Here is a 12,344-nt window from a genome sequence, read left to right on the forward strand (position 1 = left end):
AAAAAAAAAAGAGAGAACGAAAAAGAAAAAGAAAATAGAGGTGGTAGTTACACAAGTCTGTATGTACCAAACGCCACTCAATTGTACACTTTAAAATGCTTAATAGTGTGTTATGTCAATTTCACCTTAATTTTTAAAAATCCTGATTAAGAGGAAAAGTCCTCCGCTCAGCCGGCCCCGCTAAAGTGCTCTCCACTGCTGTCCTCTTCAGCTCAACATGGTGGCCTACCGGGCGATTGGCATCCTCAGCCGCTTCTCTGACTTCAGGATCCTCTGATCCCAAGGTTATATACGCCGCAATTTTACAGAGTCTTCTGCTTTGCTGACCAGAACCCATATTAACTATGGAGTCAAAGGGGATGTGGCAGTTATTCGAATTAAATCTTCCACTTCAAAGGTAAATACACTGAGTAAAGAGCTGCATTCAGAGTTCACGGAAGTTATGAATGAAGTCTGGGCTACTAATCAAATCAGAAATGCTGTCCTTATTTCAGCAAAGCCAGGCCGCTTTATTGCAGGTGCTGATATCAATATGTTAGCCACTTGCAAGACCCCTCAAGAAGTAACACAGGTATCACAAGAAGGACAGAGAACATTTGAGAAACTTGAAAAGGCCGCAAAGCCTGTTATAGCTGCCATCAGTGGATCCTGCCTGGGAGGAGGGCTTGAGCTTGCCATTTCATGCCAATACAGAATAGCAACAAAAGATGGAAAAACAATATTAGGTGCCCCTGAAGTCTTGCTGGGGATCTTACCAGGAGCAGGAGGCACACAAAGGCTGCCCAAAATGGTGGGTGTGCCTGCTGTTTTTGACATGATGCTGACTAGTAGAAACATTCATGCAGATAGCGCAAAGAAAATGGGACTGGTTGACCAATTGGTAGAACCCCTGGGACCGGGAATAAAACCTCCAGAGGAATGGACAATCGAATACCTGGAAGCAGTTGCAATTACTTTTGCCAAAGGACTAGCTGATAAGAAGATCTCTCCAAAGAGAGACAAGGGATTGGTGGAAAAATTGACAGCGTACACCATGACTATTCCATTTGTCAGGCAACAGGTTTACAAAAAAGTGGAAGAAAAAGTGCAAAAGGAGACTAAAGGCCTTTATCCTGCACCTCTGAAAATAATTGACGTGGTAAAGACTGGAATTGAGCGAGGGATTGATGCTGGTTATCTCTCTGAATCTCAGACATTTGGATAGCTTGCAATGACCAGTGAATCAAAGGCCTTGATGGGTCCCTACCATGGTCAGGTCTTGTGCAAGAAGAATAAATTTGGAGCACCACAGAAGGATGTTAAGCGTCTGGCTATTCTTGGTGAAGGGCTGAAGGGAGCAGGCATCTACCAAGTCTCTGTGGATAAGAGGCTAAAGACTATACTTAAAGATGCCACACTCACTAGGCTAGGCCAAGGACAGCAACAAGTGTTCAAAGGATTGAATGATAAAGTGAATAAGAAAGCTCTAACATCATTTGAAAGGGATTCCATCTTCAGCAACTTGACTGGGTGTGGGGAAAAGAGAGATCAGACTGTTACTGTGTCTATGTAGAAAGAAGTAGACATAAGAGACTCCATTTTGTTCTGTACTAAGAGAAATTCTTCCGCCTTGAGATGCTGTTAATCTGTAACCCTACCCCCAACCATGTGCTTGCGGAAACATGTGCTGTGTTGACTCAAGGTTTAATGGATTTAGGGCTATGCAGGATGTGCTTTGTTAAACAAATGCTTGAAGGCAGCATGCTTGTTAAAAGTCATCACCACTCCCCAATCTCAAGCACCCAGGGACACAAAACACTGCTGAAGGCTGCAGGGACCTCTGCCTAGGAAAGCCAGGTATTGTCCAAGGTTTCTCCCCATGTGATAGTCTGAAATATGGCCTCGTGGGAAGGGAAAGACCTGACCGTCCCCCAGCCCGACACCCGTAAAGGGTCTGTGCTGAGGAGGATTAGAAAAAGAGGAAAGCCTCTTTGCAGTTGAGATAAGAGGAAGGCATCTGTCTCCTGCTCATCCCTGGGCAATGGAATGTCTCGGTGTAAAACCCGACTGTATATTCCATCTACTGAGATAGGAGAAAACCACCTTAGGGCTGGAGATGAGACATGCTGGCAGCAATACTGCTCTTTAATGCATTGAGATGTTTATGTATGTGCACATCAAAGCACAGCACCTTTTTCTTTACCTTGTTTATGATGCAGAGACATTTGTTCACATGTTTTCCTGCTGACCCTCTCCCCACTTACCCTATTGTCCTGCCACATCCCCCTCTCCAAGATGGCAGAGATAATGATCAATAAATGCTGAGGGAACTCAGAGACCGGTGCTGGCGCCAGTCCCCTGGGCCCACTTTTCTTTCTCTATACTTTGTCTCTGTGTCTCTTTCTTTTCTCAGTCTCTCGTCCCACCCGACGAGAAACACCCACAGATGTGGAGGGGCAGGCCACCCCTTCAACTGGGCAGCTTGATTAGCAACGTTTTAAAGGTCGACATGGTGATTGAGGCTGTGTTTGAGGACCTTAGTCTTAAGCACAGAGTGCTAAAGGAAGTAGAAGCGGTGATTCCAGATCACTGTGTCTTTGCCAGTAACACATCTGCTTTCCCAATCAGTGAAATCGCTGCTGTCAGCAAAAGACCTGAGAAGGTGATTGGCATGCACTACTTCTCTCCCATGGACAAGATGCAGCTGCTGGAGATGATCACAACCGAGAAAACTTCGAAAGACACTCAGTGCTTCAGCTGTAGCAGTCAGTCTCAAGCAGGGGAAGGTCATCATTGTGGTTAAGGATGGACCTGGCTTCTCTACCACCAGGTGTCTTGCACCCATGATGTCTGAAGTCATCCGAATCCTCCAGGAAGGAGTTGACCTGGAGAAGCTGGATTCCCTGACCACAAGCGTTGGCTTTCCTGTGGGTGCCGCCACACTGGTGGATGGAGTTGGCGTGGATGTAGTGAAACATGTGGTGGAAGATCTGCGCAAAGCCCTTGGGGAGCGGTTTGGAGGTGGAAACCCAGAACTGCTGACACAGATGGTGTCCAAGGGCTTCCTAGGTCGCAAGTCTGGGAAGGGCTTTTACATCTATCAGGAGGGTGTGAAGAGTAAGAATTTGAATTCTGATGTGGATAGTATCTTAGTGAGTCTAAAGATGCCTCCTAAGTCTGAAGTCTCCCCAGGTGAAGACATCCAGTTCCGCCTGGTGACAAGATTTGTGAATGAGGCAGTCATGTGCCTGCAAGAGGGGATCTTGGCCACACCTGCAGAGGGAGACATCGCAGCTGTCTTTGGGCTCGGCTTCCCGCCTTGTTTTGGAGGGCCTTTCTGCTTTGTGGCTCTGTATGGTCCCCAGAAGATAGTGGACCGGCTCAAGAAGTAGGAGGCTGCCTATGGAAAACAGTTCACTCCATGCTAGCTGCTAGCTGACCATGCTAATAGCCCTAACAAGAAGTTGTACCAGTGAGCAGGTCTCATGCTTCGCTCAGTCAGTGCACTAACCCTAGCTGTGGGCAGTGCTGGTTTTCCAACAGAGTGGCATCTAGACTTATCAGAGTAACGAGAAGGAAGACAGACCCTGGCACTGGGTTTGCTCCCTGATTAAAGGGCCTTCAGCCAAGACCATCTCTCCCTCCCGGTGAAGTCTGACTGTGAATTAGAGTTTGCACTTCCTATTGGAAGGTGGAACCCGCTGTGCTCATTGTATAAGCCCTGAGGCCTAGAGTGGCAGCCAAGAGCCATCTGGAGCCATCTCTGCCTGTTCCTCCCAGGAGGCCAGGGTGGCCAGGGGTGGTGAGGGCAATTCTGCACCCAGCCAAACACATAACAGTAAAAACCAAACTCTGTGTCAGCGTCTCTGCCTCTGCCTGGTTGTTCCTTTTTCTTCTGTCTTTGTCCTTCTGGTTTAAATGCCTCCTTCGAAAAGCAAGCTGGAAGAAAGCCCTGTGCTTTGGGAGTAAGAATGTTTGTGCAGAATTCTAGGCAGCACCTTAGGGAGGGACTGTGATGAGACAAAGTGGGACCTGGTGGGCTCAAAACCACACACACCTGCCTGTGTAGATGCTTTGCCTGGGCTTCTGCTCACCATGGTGTACCAGGATATTAAAGCTCTTTCCCCAGAAGAAAAAAAAAGCTGATTAAACTCAGAGACTTCTAGGGACTGAATAGCCAGAAAAAGGAAACAAGCAATGACTGGGCTATTCTCTCTTTAGGGATGCTATTAGTTTGTACAATCAGAGGAGAAAGTCCATAAATAAGGGGTGCAGAGATGACAAGTGCTCTGGGACTGAGGAGAAGAAAGAATAGATATGGGAATGGAAGGAAAGAGCCCAGGGTATCAGTGGAAAGTTCACTTGGCCAAAACTAGGCAGCAGATGTGTAGAGGAGAACTAAAGGCAGTGAGCAGATGTATGCCTTCCCTGAACAGGAGGACACATGATAAATTTATAGTATAATTTAAAGCATTACTTTATTTTTTATTATCAAAAATGATAAAAACCTGAAAAGAAAACAAGACAATGAATGTCATTGTAGGAGGCAAAAGGTGTTATTAAAAGCAGAAAGAAACAACTCGAGCAATAAAGAAGTGACTCTAGGCCGGCCGCGGTGGCTCACGCCTGTAATCCCAGCACTGTGGGAGGCTGAGGCGGGAGGATCATGAGGTCAGGATTTCAAGACCAGCCTGACCAACACGGTGCAACCCCGTCTCTACTAAAAATACAAAAATTAGCCGGGCGTGGTGGTGCACGCCTGTAATCCCAGCTACTCAGGAGGCTGAGGCAGGAGAACTGCTTGAACCCGGGAGGCAGAGGTTGCAGTGAGCCGTGATTGTGCCATTGCACTCCAGCCTGGGTGACAGAGCATCTCAAAAAAAAAAAAAAAGAAGTGACTCGAATTTAATCTTCAAATGCAGAGGCCATGTCTTAGTTAACTTTGCATCCCAGCACTGCCCTGGGCACTTGGTGTTCAAAAGTTGTTTGTTGACTAAAGGATAATGACTCACATTTACATAGGGCCTATGTGCCAGTGCTACCCTAAACCACTTAATTCATTTCATCTCGCAGTAGCCTTAAGGGTTTTGTATCACTGATCTCTTTTACAGATGAGAAAAGTGAGGCATAGAATGGTTTGAATCGTAATGGTGGGGCGGAGGCTAAAGTAACTCCATCTTGGCTGCTAGAACACCACGTTGGCTTCTGATTAACCCCCAGGTCCAGTAAGACCTCTAAGATCTCTACTTCATCTACTGTTAAGAACACATATTTACCGTGAGTCTAGCCCCTAGATTAAAACAACCTTGATGTTATCATAAACAAGCACTTACTATGAATCCTGCCCTTAAGCAAATTATAGGCTATGATTCAGGTAGCATTCTTGCCTTTCCATGAGGGGTGGCCTTCAATTGTCCTACACATCCCTTCTGAAGCACGGATGCCCTTTCCCTATGGTATGTAAGCCCTGGGTCTGGGTTGGGGTAACAGCAAGTGGATCCACCATCTTGCAGGTGCCTGGGACATGGCTTCTGCTTTTAAGTTCTTATTAAATGCTTTTTTTGCTGAGAAACTGGGCATGTCTGCCTCTTTATCTGGCCTTTCAGCTCCCTCAGCCTTTGGGGGTAGGTTTGCATAGGCCTCCCCCCCATAGAAGAGGTGGAGTCAGGATTTGCACCCATATAGTCTAGCTCCAGAGTATGTGCTCTGACACATAGGCTATCCTTCCTGAAGGAGTCAGTCAAAGAAATCAGGATAAAGAGAAAGACTGATGAGCCAGTAAACACACTGATTCTCTACCCTTCTGAGAAGAGGAAAAATCGGAACCTCTTTGGCCTTTTCCGGGTTCTTGTTTCTGGCCAGATTCATAGCTAACAGCCACTGGCTGAGTCTCCACAGAATTCCTGGGGAGTGTATGTGATGTGTGAAAACAAAAGAGACACCTGTGCTCGGACTCAACTTGTTTGTTTTTTTGTTTGTTTGCTTGTGAGACAAGGCTCTCACACCTTTTGTTGCCCAGGGTGGCCTTGAACTCCTGGGCTCAAGGAGTCTTCCTGCCTCAGCCTGTGGAGTAGCTGGGATTATAGGCAGGAGCCACCACACTAAGTTTCTCTGCCTCAGTTCTGAATAAGAGAGCACTTCACATCCAGTGGACATGAAAGCATTCTGCACCTTGAGGTAAGCAAGAAAACAAATAAGCAGGGCCATAGCCTCTAGTTCTAGTTTCCAAAATAAATAAAATCTTCAAGTCTCCTCCATAAGTTACTGACTCTGTCATGCAAACAACTGCATCTCTGACTTTGCCAATGGCAATCTCTGAAGGTGGGTAATAATCTTTGAGGATATGAGAACCATATACAAAAAAAAAAAAATTGGATAGGTTGTGGTGGCTTATGCCTGTAATCCCAGCACTTTGGGAGGCCAAGGCAGGAGGATCACTTGAGGCCAGGAGTTCGAGATCAGCCTGGCCAAAATAACGAAACCCCAAAATACAAAAACAATTAGCTGGGCGTGGCGGTGCACGCCTGTAATCGCAGCTATTCAGGAGGCTGAAGCGTAAGAATCCCTTGAACCTGGGAGGCAGAGGTTGCAGTAAGCCAAGGTCACACCACTGCACCCCAGCCTGGGCCACAGAGTAAGACTCTGTCTCAAAAAATTAAAAAATGAAAAATAAAAAATCCCACCATGAACAGATAAACAGTAAGTCTAGTGACTTTAGGAATCTAATTTGTTTCTCTTTCAGTAGGTTGTATTTTTTATTCCAGTTTTTCTAAGGTGTAGCCTCCCAAACAAGCCTTTGGCAAGCAAGTAAACTACTCCTTTGTCTTGGAGTCTTCCTTTTGCAACTGAATTAACTTTTAGAACTTTTAGACCTTTGAGAAGTTTTAGAGTTTTAGAATTCAGGCATGGGTCTGCTGCACCAAAACTGTGTGAACTTGGTCAGGTCTTATTAAACCTTTTTCTCTGTCTGAAAAATATGAATAATAATACTTCTGCTTCCCACCACACAGGGAATATGATGTTTGTTTTAAAAAAAAAAAGCACAGAACACTTTATTAAAAAGTTGTTGTTGTTGTTGTTGTCTTAGTCTATTTTGTGTTATTGAGTCTGTCACCAACTGAGTAATTTATAAAGAAAAGAAATTTATTTCTCACAGTTCTGGAGGCTGAGAAGTCCAAGAACATGGTGCCATCATCTGATGAGAGTCATCCCATGGTGGAAGGACAGCAAGTGCAAGCAAACTGGTGAGGCAGAGAGAAGAAATCGGGCAAAACTCCCTTTTATTATAAACCCAGTCTCGTGATAACTAACCTACCCCTGCAATAACAGCAGCAGTAATCCATTTATGATCGATTTGCCATCACCTAATCACCTCTTTTCTTTTCTTTTTTTTTCTTTTTTTTTTTTTTTTTTGAGATGGAGTCTCGCTCTGTCACCCAGGCTGGAGTACAGTGGTGCGATCTCGGCTCACTGCAAGCTCTGCCTCCCAGGTTCAAGCAATTCTCATGGCTCAGCCTCCTGAGTAGCTGGGATTACAGGCATCCGCTACCACACCTAGCTAATTTTTGTGTTTTCAGGAGAGACAGGGTTTCACCATATTGGCTGGAGTTGGCTGGTCTTGAACTCCTTACCTCAAGTTATCTTCCTGCCTCAGCCTCCCAAAGTGTCGGGATTACAGATGTGAGACACTGCTCCCGGCCCTAATCATTTCTTCTTCTTTTTTTTTTAAGATAGAGTTTCGCTCTTGTTGCCCAGGGTGGAGTGCAATGGCACAATCGTGACTCACTGCAGCCTCCACCTCCTGGGTTCAAGCGATTCTCCTGCCTCAGCCTCCCAAGTAGCTGGAATATAGGCACCCACCCCTACGCCTGGCTAATTTTTTGTATTTTTATTAGAGACAGGGTTTCGCCATGTTGGCCAGATTGGTCTCGAACTCCTGACCTCAGATTATCCCCCTGCCTCGGCCTCCCAAAGTGCTGGGATTATAGCATGCCCAACCCGTAATCACCTCTTAAAGACCCCACATCAATTAAAACTCAACATGAGTTTGGGAGGGGACAAATATTCAAACCATAACAATGCTGTCCTAGAGTTCCAAAGACCACATTTGGAATAATTACACTTTTTAAAAAGTTTTACTTTTAAAAAATTGTTTTACAGACAGGATCTCACTCTGTCACCCAGGCTGTTGTACAGTGATACCATCATAGCTCACTGTAACCTCGGCCTCGTGGGCTCAAGCAATCCTCCTGCCTCAGCATCCCCAGTAGCTGGGACTACAGGGGCAGCTACCATGCCTGGCTAGTATTTTAATTTTTTGTAGAGACAGTCTTGCTATGTTTCTCAGGCTAGGCCTTGGTCTCCCAAAGAGTTAGGATTACAGATGTGAGCTACTGAGTCTGGCCAAAAAAAATTTTTTTAATTAAATTTAAATTAGGACCAGGAACAGTGGCTCATGCTTGTGATCTCAACACTTTGGGAGGCCGAGGTGGGAGAATCACTTGAGGCTGGGAGTTCAAGACCAGTCTGGGCAACATAGCCAGACCCCCATCTGTATGAGGAAAAAAAAAAAAAGGTAAATTTAAACACAGTTTAAACAGTAGAGACACTAGTATCTCTGGTATTGCACATTTTTTGCAAGTTTTCTACTCATTGGCTAGCCAGCAAGATTCATCTATTTTGTTACAAGGGAAAGAATGGAAAAGCCAGCCTACTCAAGAACAGTTTAACAGAAACCAATCAGCTTAAGTAGAAAAAAAAATCCTATAGTCTTATTATATACTTAATAGTCTTACTAAACCTTTGAACACATAATCTTGTTAATTCACAAAACCACCCCTAAGGCAGGTATGTTGCCACCAATTTACAGCTGAGAAGCTACTTGCTTAGCATCACGCCACTAGTGAGTGCCAAGTCTGGACTGGCACTGAAACAAATACCAATTATTTGAAATTAAAATGAACAGGATGATATAAGTGTCACTTTTATTGTACCTAGAACCATGTTGATTTGGGGATCTAGACATCCCATATATCAATGATGTAATAATTTTTTTTAGTTTCTACATGACAAGAGAGAAATTACTGCTACTACGTCCAGCTGATTTTTGTGTTTCTAGTAGAGATGGGGTTTCGCCATGTTGGCCAGGCTGGTTTCAAACTTCTGACCTCAGGTGATCTGCCTGCCTCACCCTCCCAAAGTGCTGGGATTACAGGTGTGAGCCACCACGCCTGGCCTGCTTATTTGTATTACTACTACTTCATTCCCCGTTCCCCTAAAATCTCATCCATTTTCAAGAATAGATGTATTTATAGAGGTAATTTTATACAAATGGAAGAAATGTTTCTTTGTACAATTCTCATTACTCTTCATTATAACTCCTTGTTTTTGATCATTTGGGACAGAACCACATATTAGGAAATGGTATACAGTGATGCAGTTGATACCTTAACACCCATCAATCTCTTCAATATAATACAGATTATTTTCCATAAAATCAATTTGCTTATACTTGCTCAAAACTTATCTATTCTGGTTTGGTTTGGGGTTTTTGTTTGTTTGTTTGTTTGTTTGGTGGAGGAGGGAAGAAAAGGTGAATCTCCCACAAATTTATGAGATCATCTTGAATCCCTATGGATTGTTACATAAATTTAACCAAACACTCCATAAAGCTACACAGTACAGATGTATAGCCAGGTAAGTACCTAGGAGAAAGGAAAAGGGAGAGGAAAGGGAACAATACCAGAGGTAGAGAAAAGAACTGGAAGACCCAAGGGTTAGGAATAAACTAGAACCTTACTCTAAGTGATTGGGCAAGTTGAAAAATAACACCAAATCATTATCAGCTATTAAAAAAAAAATGAGGGTTTGAGGTAAAGTGAAGTTCGATTTGTCAACAGGAAGCTGTGGGCTCTGCACCTCTATTTATATAAACATTTGCTTTTTCCATCTTGGGTTCTGCCCAGAATTTGTCGTCTGACTGCTGCTTCTGGGTCTGCTTGACTGGTTTTTAGAGAAAAAAAGAAAGAAAGAAAGAAAGAAAACAAAACTGTGGCCACCTGTTCCTCTCCTTACCACAGTCTTAACAAGTCACTTTCCCTGATGTTTGGTTGGTGAAAATGCTCAAAGATATAAGGGCTTCCGTTTTTATCAGAGTATTGCTTTATTAAGTAAGGCCTCCCTGAGCTGACAAAGCTACAAGGACAGTCCTGCCTCTCCTCCACTGGGCTCCTGATGTCTTTCTGTTTTACCCTAAGTTTCCAGATCCCCCAGGACCCCTTCCCCACTTCTCAAATTCCCTTTGAATTTGGAATTTGACAGTTTCCATCTTTTACCTTCCTGGCTCCCCACCCTGGTGTCAGCCTGTTGTCACTCTCTCATCTGGCTATCCCCTGGTCTGGTGCTCTTCCATCTTTGTTCCCACTTCTTTTAGGATTCTTTTCCTTCTTCATTGTGTTACAGCTGCTTCAGTACAAAAGGAAGAGGGATCTTAGAGGTTGTTTGTGCCTTCTCACCAGGTGTAAAGTGGTTAGTTAAACATCTAACTTTGGCCACAAGTACCCTGAAGCAGAGAAGGGAGGAGCTTGTGTCTAGCAACATATACTGCTGTATATGTCATCAAAGTAAGACTCAGAAATTGGGAAACCAGCTGCGGTTTGCACTCTCTGCCATGAGTCAAAACAATACTGAGTGTGCATAGAACGGTATTTAGTGAGTAGAAGACACACTCGAATTTCCAGAATGTGTTCATTTGAGGAGAAAGTAGAATTTTCTTGAATCGTAAGCATGGAATATGGAAAAAGCCTCAGAGTAGAATCAACTCAATTAGAGAAGGGAAAATAAAAGTGAATCTTTATGAATAGGTAGATGAGGCTGCTATCTATTCAGGATACCAGGAGGGCATTCAATATCTAATGATATTTTTACCAAATTCCTTAATTCTAACATTAAAGATCCATTATTTTGGTTTAAAAAATGGCTTTTCATTGAAAGCCATTGCTTAGCAAGGTTGTCATTTGGGCTCACCAGGAAAAAAAACATATTAACACCTTAATGAGTAAAAACTTTCTTCTGAATCTTCTTTTATTTTTTGAGATGGAGTTTCACTGTTGTTGCCCAGGCTGGAGTGCAGTGGCATGATCTTGGCTCATTGCAACCTCCACCTCCCTGATTCAAGCAATTCTCTTGCCTCAGCCTCCCGAGTAGCTGGGATTACAGGCACCTGCCACCATGCCTGGGTAATTTTTTTGTATCTTTCTTAGAGACAGGGTTTTATCATGTTGGCCAGGCTGGTCTCAAACTCCTGACCTCAGGTGATCCACCCGCCTTGGCCTCCCAAATTGCTGGGATTACAGGCGTGAGCCACCACGCCTGACCCTGAATCTTCTTCTTCAAAAAAAAAAGGACAACAAGTAAAAGGTTTCCAAATTCTTGGAAACAAGATTATCAGGGACCTGAGATGGGATAGGGGTAAACAACAACAACAACTAAGGGAGGTAATGGAATTTCTGCCAGTGGGGAGGGGAGGGAGTGAAGTAGCTGGGACCAAAAACAACCACCTGAAACTTGACTTGGGACCTTTCTCAGGGGAAAGTCAGAGGGGGAAATAAGACTTTATAAGGATGTGGAAAGAAAGCATGGAAAGCAGGTTAGAAATTTGTTTTACATAGTAAGAAGAGTTTAAAAGTGTAGAGAACATAAGAACAATGAGAAATGGCAACGTACAGGAATTTGATCATGTAGAAGAGAAGTGAGTATAGCATGAAACTTCACCGAGCAAGACTGTCAGACTTGCAGGGGACAGAAAAGAAAAAGGGGACCACATTTAGAGGAGTATAAATACATTTGGAGTGTTGGGGAACTGATTGTAAAGTTATGGAGTGAAGGAAAGAATAGAGGATAGCAGAAGAGAGACATTTGAGCAATATTGCGCTATATATATATGTCTATATATATATGTCTATATATATATGTCTATATATATATATATATATATATATATACTTTTTTTTTTGAGACAGTCTTGCACTGTCACACAGGCTGGAGTACAGTGGCATGATCTCGGCTCACTGCAACCTCCGCCTCCCAGGTTCAAGCAATTCTCCTGCCTCAGTCTCCCAAGTAGCTGGGATTACAGGCACCCACCACCATGCCTGGCTAATTTTTGTATTTTTAGTAGAGACAGGGTTTCACCATGTTAGCCAGGCTGGTCTCGAACTCCTGACCTCAGGTGATCCGCCCACCTCAGCCTCCAAAAGTGCTGGGATTACAGGCGTGAGCCACCATGCCCGGCCGATACACATTTTTTAAAGTGGAATAAAAGTTCGTAAATTCAGGCCTTTTTCATAAACATAGAAGAGAAAAAG

General features: G+C 44.0%; 1 pseudogene; it reads left to right on the forward strand.

Moving 5' to 3' along the window:
• The first annotated feature begins 206 nt into the window (after nt 1–206).
• Nucleotides 207–3,486, forward strand: LOC101136198 (trifunctional enzyme subunit alpha, mitochondrial-like; annotated as a pseudogene).
• The last annotated feature ends 8,858 nt before the right edge of the window (nt 3,487–12,344 follow it).

Source organism: Gorilla gorilla, chromosome 10 (genome assembly GCF_029281585.2).
Source record: "Gorilla gorilla gorilla isolate KB3781 chromosome 10, NHGRI_mGorGor1-v2.1_pri, whole genome shotgun sequence".
NCBI classification, from domain to species: domain Eukaryota; kingdom Metazoa; phylum Chordata; class Mammalia; order Primates; family Hominidae; genus Gorilla; species Gorilla gorilla.